Below are 14,578 nucleotides of genomic sequence, written 5' to 3' on the forward strand. Positions count from 1 at the left end.
GAAAATGTAAAGTTCAGGTTTTTAAATTACAAACATTCCGCGTAATGAGAAAAGCGTAAAACATAAATATATCCTGATTTGAAGTCAAACGTTCAGTCGCAGAAACTGATCCAGCTCTAATTTATTTTCCTAAATGATGTTTTTGCATCAATCAGACGGGTTTGTTGCGACAAGACGACTCATCTTCTTCAAATTTTCAGATATCATGTTTTTTTTGTTGTGAGCTAAAGGGAGCTGCAATCAAACCGGTGCTGTTTTATTCACTTTAAGGATAGCTCATACCTGTTGTTTTTTTTTTGCTAATGAAACTTGATATTCTTGTTGATGGAAATGCCTTGTTGACAATAAACTTCATTCAGACCGAATTTCTTGGCTCATGGGTAAAAAAACCACACAAATTACATCTAACGGCTCTTGTCATTTTTACTTCCCCGCCCAATGGGATCTAGGACAAGCAAAACAAGCAATAAATCATCTTCAATACAGGGACAACACATGAATTATATCCTGTAGAAGTCTTGAGCCATAGAATGATTTCTCACACTAGCTCTCTTGCTGGATTTCCACGCCTGAATTGCATCCAAGTGTTCCTGATTACTAGAAACAAACATCTCTGGCTCAAATCCCCCCCTCATAAACATCTGGTCAACTGAAACGCGCACCCACACTCAGCATGCGTTCCCGCCCCCCCCCCGCATATTGTGTAACAACAGGGTCAACTGACGAGAACCATGCTGACTACTTGAAATTCTTGTTGCGCATGCTTCCCGCTTGGAGCCGAGGGGACGGATGGGTAAAAACAGCGAAAGAAAAAAAAAAAAAAAACCCTCTGCTGCAGCTGGACGCTATAGCCGACACAGAGGAGAGCCACTACGATATACTGAGCGGAGCATGTGAGGGATGCTGCCATGCTTAGTTAAGGACTCACAGGCTCACTATTTCATGCTCCACATCTGCTGGTTACCATAGCAACCCCGGTTTTTGGGCAATTCCCAGGTCAGGTGGCTTCTGTCAGCTCCAAAAGAAGAAGAAGAAGGAAAAAAAAAAGGGCCTTTTCTAAGCAGTGCAGTTTGCAAGAGAAGCCAATGAATGCTAAAATAAAAAAAAAATAAAAATAAAAAAGCTTCATTACTTGCTCTTGAGATGGTCGCTGAAGATTCTTCGAAGGCTACACACATCCAATGTTAAGAGACACAAAGCTGTCACTATCGCGGATCAACTGAAGCGTGCCTGAATCTCGTTCACTGTCTTGCTCTGTAGTTTTTCTCATGAGGCCGGATGAAAAGACTCAGCCGTAAGCATCCAAGAATTTCACTTTGTACTGAAGAAAGCAAAATAAAAACTAAGGCACAAACAGGAGGGGCATTATGCAAGGCCGACACTATGATTACTGCTGAATCACAGCTTTTGTGACTCAACAAAATATAAGCTACGAAACCCAAAAGCAACAAGAGTGACCGACAGAGCTCTCTCATACACAACCCTGCTACATTTGTAAACACAGTCACTGTTTCTATGTTGTTTCACCGTGCTACTTCTGCAGTTTCGTGAAGACAAACCAAAAGGAGAGACTCGTCTGCTTCCCATCTGCGCTTCAATGTTTACGCTTCATCGGTGCAAAATCACGGTAAACTGCCACAAGCGGGATTTGCTATATACTAAGTGTGTTAGTGTGAATCCACAATAAATGGATTAGAAACTCAGAGAAGAATGGAAGCATATCAGAAGGGCTTTACAATTACAAGCCGGTCATTATGACAGCATGGGTGCAGCTGAATGCCCCAGTGTGGGTTTCATACAAACAGAAACAGCGGGAGCCGATCATTAGGTGCGGGCGTCTGCAGCGCCGGGTCCCGGTAGCTCAGCCGGAGCCTGTGTGAGAGGTTCTCCGTCTCACTGGGGAAGTCCAGAGGAAACGTGCCGCAGGCCAAGCGTTCCCCGGTTCCCCTCTTTTTAACCTGATTACTGTAATGAGCTTAGAGACTGTTGGATGCACAGCAGCTAATGTGGATGTAGACAAACACACTGCACTCACACTCACTGGCAGCTGAATGTACGGCGCATCATCAGGCTCAAACCCGGCGTTGCTAGATGGCTCATTGACCACAGAAATCGTTTTGAGTAATGGATGAGAACAGGAAACTGAAATCTGGTCGAAGGTGGAGCAGGTTTAAGGGGTAGCTCAGAGAGAAGCTGTCAAAATGCCAGGGGAATGATGCCAGCCAAGAAATATATGTGAATGTTTTGCGAATAAAGAAGCCGCAGCTACTAACACTTCTTTTGAATTATATATGCCTGACTTTTAGACCCTGATTTAAGCAGAACGCACCCCACAGCCAATTCAATTCATACTGTGCCTCCTGCACAAAGGTAAGAAATACTTAAATCAAGGTGTGTCCGTATAAGTCACCATCATAAAAAGATTCTGTCCGTGTGTCTGCATATTAATAAATGTTCAGGATATATCACCAGATCGTCTGAGTCATATAAACTAGAAGGTACGGCTGTGCGACACCGTCCACTGGTCCGTGAACAGTTGGTTGGCATTTAAAGCAATCTGACAAACCTCAACAACACAAATACCAAGATGCAGCCAAACCTTCAGGTTCTTAAGAGATAAGGGGACATCTGCAGAGGAGAAAACCAGCGCATAAGGAAGATTTCAATATCACACTATATGAGACCTCAGTCCTTGTGCATTTAGTTTTTGTCTACATAAAATACCTTATTTACACTGCCAGGCATGAGGACACGGACGTTTGATTAATTCCTGGATGTTTTCTATGGACATCACGCCAGGCTGAGGCACCTGTTGGCACTAACGACGGCATCAAGTCGGTGGTAACATGGGATCAACTCTGCCAGACAGACGTGTGAAGTTGTTTCTGTAATATATCTGCCTCATGCTGCCAGGTGCAGCTCTTAATTGTGATCAACAGTCTCATTATTGTACTGTTTGTTCATAATTGTGTATGTTGACTGAACACCAGCGTGCAAATCCGGAGTAATTAACAGATTCTCTCTTGTTGCAGGCTGTCACGTCGGCCAGTTTATCAGGCCAGCGCACACAAACTGCTTGAAGAGGAACAAGAACATAACATACATATAAGATATTCTATGAACACTGTGGTGTGCAAGTTTGGCAAATATGCAAAGTTTAAATGCAAAAATAATCAATGCAACTGCACAAAAAAATGATTATTGTGTTTGTTTAATTAAAGGATAAGTTCACCAAAAAAAAAAAAGGAAACTCAGTCATTACCTCCTCATCCCAATGCCGATTCAAAGTTGGGTCAAGTGTCAGGGGACCCTTAAAATTCTGGAGCTTCACAGCGTTTTCCAAAACAACTGAGGGAGATGATATTCTATGAATTAATGATAAAAAAAAAAAGTGTTTGGAAGCCCCAAAATCCAAAATTTCACATTTATTTGAAAATAGCTTACTTCCACAGTGTTTTAAAGCCAATATCATCACAGTAGCAACTCTGCTAAAAGTGTTTGCGCACACCTCGTCTGAAGTGGGTACACAAGCTCGACCGCACATGTAAATAACATCCTTTCAAATCAATTTTGGATCTTGGGGCTTCGGTAGATTATGCTCGACCAGCTGTAAGGAGCCATTTTATGTTGTTTTTCTTCGGTTGCTTTTCATGTCCCGAAAATATGTCCCCATCTACTTCAGTCTCTCAGGAGAATGCTCTTAAGGAGAAACGTTTTGTTGACGACAAAACCTCATCTGACTCTCTATCACCACGAGTCTTTCTTTAATGTCCAAGAAGCCTTTAGCCAATTCAGCGTTCAAGCCGCTCTTCAGTGAAAAACTCCATTAAAAGTGTGCATATGTAACTGTAGTGCCTCAGCAACAACACACTTCAGTGAGAAAAAACGAAGAGTGCAAGCTGAAGGCAGTACTGGTCATTTTCAGTCACTGTGCACATCAACAACAGTGTGGGAGGTCCTCTACAATCACTGTATTTACACATAACTTTCATAATATTCTTTATGTCATATACTGCAGTAGTTAGTGACCTTGATTCCAAGTATATTACCCAATATGTTTGGAAGATCAACAAATAAACAACATCAACAACCATTTTGCAACCCGGGCAAAGGTATTTAGATGGTTCAGTGACCAAACTATACTTTACATGGGCAGTTATTTTCCTCCCTGCAATCTGACTGTAATTAAGACTGTTGCACTGCCTGTGAAAGACAGAGCATTTGGTGAGGGGCATGACGAGTGCAATACAGTTCTGCCTCAAATGGACAGAAACTGTTTCAGTATCCTGTCCTTGAAGAAAATGCATTTTTATGGCTTTCGGTCCGCTGATTAAAAATCCATGAAACTGCAATAATTCAGACGAGAGCGCCGTGAGTCCTGGTATGGGCTATATACAGATACACATAGTACTTCCTGAAGAGGCTATTAGAGGACGACAGGGTTTGATTGATGCTAACAAGCAGAAAGAGAACTTGACTGAATCTACAAATTTCTCATCAGTGTCCGGGGGGGGGGGGTTTCTGCAGGTTCATCCTCTTGCTGGAGGAGCACGATTGCCTTAAATGGAACAAAAACACTTCCCATTTAGGGCCTGTGTGCTGTTGTGACTAATGTATATGCGTCCGCAGCCAGCATGTGACATCATGAGGTTGGTGAAACTCAAGCCTATTAGAACAAAAAAAAGCTTTCCTCTGTGTTGATTAACCTAAAGTCCATTCAGTGATCTGTAAAAGACACACACCCTGAGGGGATGAAGAGATCCTTAACGCGCGGTGCAGACTCCACGACAAAAAAAAGACATCCTGCCTCTGAGATCTTACAGTAACTACTGGGAGGGCCATAACTGTCCTATTTGCATTCAAAATACACTTACAGTTGCATCACAATACATGTACCATAGTGTTCCTTTAATTACGAAAGTTGCATCCACTGTAGTTATAATCCTCCCTGTTGGAGATGTACCCTCACTGTAAGAGCACGAATATAACGCATCTACCTGCAATTGTCATTCTAATCTCAGCTTCCTTTTATCATCCCATGTCCACAGGGGAACAGGCTTCACTGTTAGACACTGCAGCTTTGCTCAATTGTTATTTCGTCATTCATGGTTTTCTCTGACTAATACAATTCAGCCAAAGAAATTCAATTGCGGGAGAGACAGTCTTATCGTTTTCTGTCTCAGAACCAGTTCTCAACCAATGAGACTATTAAGCTCTATACATGCTACGGAGGAAATGTACAGCACAAAGAAAAGATAATGGAATTTGACAGATGACATTTACAATACAGAGCGTGTATTGTGTAAGATTATATATTCCTGTCTATCTTTAGTCATGACAGGAACATGGCTTCTAGAGAGTTGGTCGGTTGGTCCAAACTGAAATATCTCAACAGCTACTGGTTAAAAAACTACATTTTGTACTGTGGGGATTCTCTGGCTTTTCATCAGTCGCAATCATCAGGTCAATACTGTAATTAGTACCATCAGCTTTGGCTCTACAGTTAAGTGCTAATTAGCCAATGATAGCATGCTAACTAATCCAATTGCCAGAATGAATGTTGGCAGAGTATGCTTCTGCAAAAACCAAAGACAAGTTAAAACTTTATGTTTGTGTTTAAACTTTACATGTTTAGGTTAAACTGTGATTTTTTCTGTCGTCACAATGGTGCCCTTATGGTCTGATTAGGTCAAGGCACATGAACAACTTTGTTTGGGTAAGGAAAACATCATGTGTTAGCTTAAGGGGTGGCTGTGGCTCAGGGGTAGAGCCAGTGTCTTGTTATCAGAAGGTCACTGGTTCAATCGCCCTGGTTGAAGTGGCCTCGGGCAAGATACTGAACCCCATGCTGCTCCTGATCTACTGGTAGGCAGCCACTGCCATGAATGTATGTGTGAGTTGTTGTAAGTCAAGTTGAACAAAAGCGTCTGCTGAATGTGAATTATCTGTTTTGGTCAGCACAAACACGGCTGTAAACGGACCAACTTCCGATCAAAAAATATCTACCAGTTTTGAAACACTGTGGCCCCTTGTGGTTTGCGGAAACGTTAACTGCTGACAATTTATCCTGGCTGCTGGTCTGTGCCATCACTCTAAATTAAGATGGTGACCATGGTAGGTAAACATACCTGCATATCAGCATATTAGCACTGTCACTGTGAGCATAAGCATTTAGCTCAAAGCCTCACAGAACAGCTAGCATAGCCGTAGACTCCCAGCCTTGCTACATATCTTGGGACCGTGCAGCAAAAAATGACACAGTGCATTTTCTTCGTTCCTTCTTTACTGTTGGTTTACAGAAAAAAAAGAATCTCTCTCAGATGTTGACCCTTTTTGAACCATATGTTCTGAACAGCTCATCCAAGGTCCAAATACTTCACATAACTGAATCTGACTTTGATGTTGAGGACTATAAAAGTCTCTTTCATTGTTTATTCTCATCATCTGCTCCTGATTTCTGGCTATGCCAAGTTAATTGCTCACTCAGCTGAACAGATTTTCCCACCACACACGCAGCAAAACAGACTTCACACTCCGTAATATCATTTCATGGCAACTCAAATGCATCGGCGCAGCGGTAAATGAAACATTTTCATGGCGCTGATTGTCACTGTCTGTACACCAGAGGTCATCCTTGGAGCTGTGTATTGCTGATTGCTGTCAGTTATGAGCGACCCGGCCGCTGTGCAGCTCAGCGATTTGCCGTGGATTGTCGTGCTTTCTGAGAGTCACTAATTGCCTCAATGAATTCTGCCACCATAGCACACAACTCATTAATGCTGACACAGACTTCTAATTAGTTAAGTGGGGGCATTCAGCCAGCTAATAACTCAAATTCTTATTATTTCTGCTTTTTAAGTAACGATAATAACATTTCATTATCTACACTAAACACAACATCTACACAACTTATTATCAACAGCCCATTCAAACGACAGCTTTGGCAATTTGTCATTAATTGGGGGACCATGGTGCCGATCCAAACACGGCAATCATCTGCCACAGCGTGTGGGTTTGAATTCCGAGTAAAGACAACACGAGGTGAAAACAAAGAATCGGGACATCAAACCAAATTAAAACACTCGACATCAAAGAGGTTGAACCTTATGAACATCAGCTTCTTATCCTACACACACTATTTATCCTCATATCAGTCAATGTCCTCATTAAAAACACTAACAACTTTGTGTCTCTTGATCTATCCTGAGGAACATCTGGGCTTCATCCACCCATCATTTCGTGCAAGTTCTTACCCCTCGGGGATCAATAAAGTTAGCAATTAATAGAATGACTAAGGATCCAGCATCAATTAAATTAAAATATTTGTACAAACTTTTGTGTTCATTAAATAGCAGAAAATCTGTTCAAGACGAGCAGGAACAAAAACTAAGACAGGAACACCGTTCACGGGGCCCGAACATCTTCTATCTGAGGTTTGAACACAAGCAAGTTTTTAAATATCTGAATTTCAAATTCATCAGTTCAACAGGCTGGGGCTTGTATTCCAGCTGGGGAAAATTTGTAAAAGTGCCTTGACACTTGGATCTATTGCAAGAACTAAATTTGACTATTTTAGGCTGTACAGGTTCTCTTCACAGACACTAAATCAAGGAAATTTGCACGTTGTGTCAAACGGATCAAACAGGATTGATCACCACCACTGAAAATCACCATAAAGGTGGAACGGCTTTCTGACTTTTTTGACTTACAGTTACGTTATGCTTGTAGAGACAGCTGTTGGCTTGAAACCCAGGTGAGTGGGCAGAGGTACTAATAAAGAGAACCGCATCATTTCTAAAGTGTAGTTTAGGATTATAGGTTAGGCTGATTAATCCAAACCAAAGATGTGTAACTTTTCATCCATTCTAACTTGTTCTTTTGAAATCAAGACAAACCCGGTGGATATCATGAGGTCATTTCTGCATTCAGGAGGCAGACGCTGAGTTCTTTTAAAGGTCGGCACGTACATATTTAAAACAGTTAAGTGGGCTTAAGGTTAGAATTACACAAGTAAAGACACAATTCCAAAATTGAGCAGCACGTCACTGCAGACAAAAATAGTGGCGCCGTGATTGAAGATGGCAAGTTTTCAAAAAGCCTTGGAGCATCTGCAACGCTTTAACCCAGTATTGTGCTTGGAGCATGAGACTGTGGAGTCTTCAAATGCCCCGACTGTTTTCAGTGCCTTAACGCAGAAATACAATTGAGGCACGTCAGCGCATCTGCTCCAGACGTGATTGAACGAATGAATTGGAACTGTGGTGTAGATGCCTCAAATGTCCTGCCTGCAGTGTGCCACAGAAATGTGGAACGAGGCGTTTAAAATGCTGCTCTGGAAAAAATATAGAGAGTATCTGGTCCTCAAAAATCCAACAAAACGGTACCTCGAGGGGAAATACAATGTGAGAAAGTTATTTCAACTGACAATTTGTGAGACTGAGCGTGGCAATATTCTCGCAGACAATCCAATCTATTGATAGTAAAAATGTGCTCTAAAATTAGAAAGACTCTTAAGGGACTGTTTGATAGTAATGGGCTGCAACTAATGTTTTTTTTTTTATTACTATGCTGATTCTTTTTTGAATCAATCATAAAACATTAGTCTATTGAAGGGTCAGAAAAAAAAATACCCACAATGCCATAAATATGGACAAAGGCGGTGAATCTTTGCATTTTGACACGAGATAATGATTTGCACTAATTTTTCTGCAGCTCAACAAAAAATCTAAATATAACCTCGACAGTGGATCGTAACACGCTGCCCTCAGTTAACAACATGCTGTCCCTGTGGCCTTTTCTTGACAGTTGGCATATTGTAATAATGCATCAAAGACAGGCTTATAATCTAGGAGACATGGAGACTCTCGTGTCGGTATGAGAGAATGATCAATGTTGCAATATGATACGAAACAACATGATACGATACGATACGATACGATACGATACGATACGATACGATACGATACAATACGATACAATACAACGCAATACAGCTCAATGCGATGCAATATTATGCGATACGCTTTATCTTGGACTCAAATGTTTCACGCAAGTAGCTGCCTACCTCTTAGAAACTATTAACAAAGTGGCAGCAAATACAACAGTTAACAATAAGGTTGGATGATTAAATTAGTTTGAATTGACGCCAATCATTCATTAACAGTCAAATTCACGTTCTGTCTTGGCTCGTTTCCTCATTCTACCACTGATAAAGAAACAGGCAGACACACTGTGGGCACTGGGTGAGCACATGTGTATGAAGGCAGACAATGAACTGTGCTCTTCTCTGTTTCTCTAATAACCAGACAACCCATCCATTTCATCGTTTGCCTCTCCGCAGATCTCTGACAGGGGGTTACCATCATCCGATTCATTGGCGGGGATGTGTGGGAGTGAAAAGGAACCTGCTATCGTCCACATCCAGCTCAGGTTAACAAGACAAAAAAAAGTAACGCTCCGAAAGATCTGTGGGGGGAAAAAAAAAAGGGAAAAGGAAGCCTGAGGTACTGCTGAGCGCCATCTCTGCTGCTCCCCCTTAAAACTTCTGCATCTAATTGTGAGGCTGAGCACACAGCTGTGACTCTCCGCTTGGATACAGATTCTTTAATCTATCCTTTTATACGACATCGTCATGTAATCTCCATCTTGCTACCCAGGGAGCAGCCAGAGAGGCAGGAAATGAAATCAATGCCGTGTCTCTGCGCTGGGTGTTACTTCATTAGCATGGGCACTACAGATGTAGCGGTAAATCTGATTTATGAAAAAGGGAGACAACCAGAGCACCCCAGACAGAGGGAGGGATTCATAACAGCAGACGACAGGGACAAGCAAAGTCCGACGTTTCACCACAGCTTTGCCAATATTTGACAGAGGGCAAGGACAGGACTGACACGCCTCGCTCTGACTTACAGCTTATTTTCCCCAGCATTTAGATCCAGGGTCGTGTTGTATGAAATGCTATTAGGGTCCGATTTTCTAAGCTTATAAGTTATTCACATTACCTGACAAAAAAAGTGAAGCAATTAGAAAATCAATTTACAGTAAAATGGAAAAAGGACAGGTAAAGTATGACCTCCAGTGATAATCATGAGGCCTACATTTCACAGAAATCAATTACATTTTCAGTGCATTAATTTTCCTCTGCACTTAACGTGTTAATTTGTTATGTGTTATTTCTGCTCTCTATACATCACTTTCCTAATGCTGGCTATAAATTGCGTGGCGGATATCTGTGACAATGCTTTACAACAGCCGGCGCAGCTAAGTGTACTGGGTTTAATTGGGTTCAGTGTTAATCTTCATGACAGCCTTTGTCACATTATGAAGCTGTGAGCTCGGGATTTCTGGCAGGTTTGACATTTAACGCTTTTGGGCTTTCGGCGCGCACCTCTCCTCCGAAGTACAGGTGCAGGGAAAGGTCCATTATCCTAATAACTAGCTGGCAATATTTCAGTTTATAATGTCCTCAAAATGTCAAATAAAATTCACAGAATCCGAACATTGCCATTTTTTATACTCAATCAACTTAAAAAATCATACTCTGGGGAAAAGTCAGCTGCCATGATTTTCCATTTGATCAATTCGTCATTCAAGAGAAAATTAATTGCTTACTATTTCGATACTCGATTAATCGTTTTCGTTCATTTTTCAAGCTAAAATGTCAAATGCTTGATGGTTCCAGCTTCTTAAATGTTACATTCTGCTTTTGTTTGTCATTTAAGGTGGTTGATAAAGAGTCTTTGGGTTTTGGATGTTGTTTTTTTTTTTTTTTTTTTTACATTTTATCATCTAAATAAGGTCATTTTGTGGAGTAAGGTCATGTATATTGTTATACCGCGTGACATTTAAATATTGTGCTCGGGGTAAATGTCACTTGCAAGTATTTGTCATTTTATCAAAGAAAATCACTTGCCAACTATTCTGACAATCAATTAATCAATTAGTTTCAAATCGAGAACATTTCCTGCTTCCATGTGATGATTTGTCAGCAGCCAGCTTTCATTGTCCTTTATGATAGGAAATGAAGAGTACTTGGGTTTCGGGACTGGTTGTTCGACAAAAGGAGCAATTTGAAGGTGTCACTTCGGTTTCTTGGGAATTGTGGTGAGCACCTTTCATGATTTTTTGGACATTTAATCAGAAGTTGACTCAATAATGACAGTAACTGTTGGTTGCAGCCCTCATAACCTTACGGAGTGAGGTCACATATACTGTCACAATTCACTTAATTTCAAAATTGAACTTATTTCATATTCATTAATGAGCAACACAACTTTGTGGGGTACATCTGGGTACTGGGTACAGCTGTGACGGCACTGCAGCCTTCAGAGGTCACAGGGTCAAGATCCATCAGGAGTGACACCATCTGAACCTGTGGTAGCTTTGGAGATGATATGGAGAAAGGACGGAGGCTCACAGGAGGACCATTGATATACACTCGCCCTTCCCCATTTCTGAGAAACAGAGATTCCAAACGATTAGTTGTGCACTCCCATGGGACCAAGAAGCTAAGGAGGGGGGATGTGTAATTCAATTAGTCCCACGGTTCTGCACCAAAGGGAGGCAGACAACCCCATCTCATTGAGACATCCAGGATGTGCAGGCCTGGTGTATGCGCAGAAGATATTGGCAGTGCATCATTAGTGCCGTTACTTTGAATTAAAGATAGTCTCACTCACTAAAACGCTGCTGGGAATAAACCCAGGAATTTCGGCCTAACCAGCATCACCAAGCAGTACCCTCCAAAATACCCTTAGCAATTCTTATCTGCACTAAGAGTGAGGAAGGCTAGCAGAGAGCAGAGTGAGCCGCCATAAATGACAAGCCAGCCACGTTCGAAGCAATGTCTCTGAGCTCGTGCCATGTGTCGAGGATGCTGTCTCCCACTGAAGTTGCATACAGATCGGCCTTTCAGAGCGCGGCCTCCTCCGCCGTCTCTTTGTCCCTCCTCTCAGTGGGGAATTTATAAAGCGTCACAGTGCCTCGCTCCATGAGATTCCTGTAATTTATGACAGCCTTTTCCCTGGCTCAGACAAATCAAATCACACTGTAAATATAGTGCATGTTCCCCAGTATGAGCTCCTCACATCCATCGGCCGTATATCACAAATAAACGCCAGAGATCCTGACAGTCATTAAATAACGGCATCAATAATCCCACATGTGGCAGCGCTATATTTGATTTTGGATTATGAAAAGGGCAGAAAGCACGGATAATGAATGAGACGAGGCAGAAACAAATCAGAGGAAATGAGGAATTACCAGAGGCAGCAAGCTGCACGTCAGCCACTTAATGCTGTCTTTTGAAAAAAGGAGGGTCGCCAGCCGTGGTCATTAGTACAAGAGTGACCCTTGACCTCAGGCTGGCACACACACCTGGCGGTGTTATACGACTCCTTCCGAGCCAGACGGGGGCGAGAGGGTGTCATCTTGTGGGTGATATAGCCCTCGCAGGGGTAGCATGTCCACTGCGGGTGGGCAGCTACCCTCCATTGGCTTCAGGCTCATCAATTTCCTGTCTGAGGGGAAACCAAAGACTCGACGGAGGGAGAAGCAAACAGCTGCCATATAGTGGACTGAACAGATGGTGACGGTGGCAAGAAATTAACACCGTATCATTTTTACATTTTACAAACATCATCTCAATTTGGGCGAAGAACAGATTCAACACTTTTTCTAATATTAGATCTAAAAAAAAAAAAAAAAGAGCACTTCTCTGACTGTGCCATGTATTGTTGCTCGTTGTTTGATTTATTTTTCTTTTCATTACATATTCTTTCAGAAATATTTGGAACAACACACTGCATGCAACCCCCCAGCAATTTGCTCACACCCAGCAGTCTGAGAAGATGTTTTGATACTTTCTTGAAATACTGAATACTGCAGCAGCCTTTTCTAGTAATGACAATGGCGAGTGTGCAGTGGCTGACACAGGGCCAGTCTTACTCAGCGATGTGAGATTTGTCATGAATGTGTATGCTGCGAATGTAAAGGCAGGCAACATCCACAAAATGATGCAGCATTTCTTGTCCTAAAATGTACAAAATCGTCTCTGCTTTCATTTATTCCCTGTATTGTATTTTCACACCGCACAGAAGATGAAGACAGGGTTTGTGTGTCCGCTGTCGGCTCGCGTGTGTGACAGAAGGAGCGAGAAGACGCTTTGATCCATGTGTGCTAGGCATGCAAGTCATCCTCAATTGCCATGGAATGTCCTCAGTAATCCAAAATCAACATCATCCTCTTCACCCATGCCAACTGCATTGACAGAAATATGACACACACTTCGGTAATTCATTGAAATGTTAACAAATCTGCTGGGGAGCCAGCAGCACTTTATGAAGCCAAATCGGGGCCAAAAGGTTTATTAATTTGGAAAAGAAAGAACACAGACGCCATCGCAATCCGGGGATACTATGCCGCGTTCCCAGCGTTATGTGGAAATGGGAAATCGTTTCTTCAAGCACGGCTGTTAAACTTCACAATCTGGCATATTTTACTGCTCTTATATATCAATTGTTGCCAAAAGCGTCCTAAAACAGCTTGCTAAGTGGAGGTTTGTCACAAGCATTAGGATTTTCACTACCAATCTCGTGAATACGGTGTATAGAAAGTGCTGAGTCAAAATGATCAAAGTACCCATATTTCCTGAAGGCAACCTACTTGAGGAAAGGCTCTGAGCCTTCTCTGTTAGTCTGTCGCTGATTATTTTAAGCCCCTCTCAGGTGATGCTGCGCACGACCACGTGGCAAAATTCCATCTGAAAGGGAAAAAAAAGATCTGACACCAAAAACACAATTCGAAAGTGAGAAAAGTAAGATTTGATTCTGAAGAGATTAAATCTGGAACTGAAAATAAGATGGGAAATGTGAGAATGTCTGATTTATTCAAAGTAACTGAAACTACTCATGAAAAAAACTTTTCCTACACTTGTTCCTAGTTTGAATACCTTGCTGTACTTTGTTTTTAAAATCCAAGATCAAAAGATGAACTTTCTGCATCAACTTTTATTTTCTTGGTTTTATTTTTCAAATTGACAAACATTACGATGCCTTTGGACTTTAGTCGCTGCAGTCAGAGCTGAAAATGTTCAGCTTCTTTCCTGAAGAAAGCGCTCAAGTCTCAAGCGATGATCTGCTTCAAGGTGCCTTCCGATGCCAAAACATGGGTGCCAAATCTGACAGTCACATATCACGCTTAACCTTAAATTTGCTTAAAAATATCCCTTATTTAACGTCAGCTGTATTGGTAGCACGCAGGGCTGCTTTATTGTTACAGAACTCCCGTCTGTTCATACAGAAAAGCTCATAAGGGGTTTTGAATCAAAGCTCCTCAGCTGTCACTTTGTTTAAGTACCCACCGCTTTAACCAATTAATACCGCATACAGTTATTAGCAGTCCAGATATGACGCTTTTCAAGAAATGAAAAGGAGCAATTCTCCCAGCTTGAGAGCTGGGGAAGCTGACAACATGCGAGCAAAATGAATAGAGTAAGCACATAACGGTTGCCCTATTGAGGGCATTTTCAACATAGCGTCTCATCTTACATAAAGCACCATCCATTTATTTTTGTGCCGCG

At 41.8% G+C, this 14,578-nt stretch overlaps 1 protein-coding gene across 7 annotated transcripts in view; it reads right to left on the reverse strand.

The window, feature by feature from the left end:
* tln2b (talin 2b) overlaps positions 1 to 14,578 on the reverse strand; it is a 92,373-nt gene that overhangs the window by 68,680 nt on the left and 9,115 nt on the right. The window contains exon 2 of one of the 7 annotated variants that reach the window (XM_037107859.1): positions 13,663 to 13,759. The exons of the other annotated variants lie outside the window; for them this stretch is intronic. The gene's annotated coding sequence lies outside the window, so the exon portion shown is untranslated. The remainder of the gene's footprint in view (positions 1 to 13,662; positions 13,760 to 14,578) is intronic. 7 annotated transcript variants of the gene reach the window in all.

The sequence above is a fragment of the Acanthopagrus latus genome, chromosome 8, assembly GCF_904848185.1.
Source record: "Acanthopagrus latus isolate v.2019 chromosome 8, fAcaLat1.1, whole genome shotgun sequence".
Taxonomy (NCBI): domain Eukaryota; kingdom Metazoa; phylum Chordata; class Actinopteri; order Spariformes; family Sparidae; genus Acanthopagrus; species Acanthopagrus latus.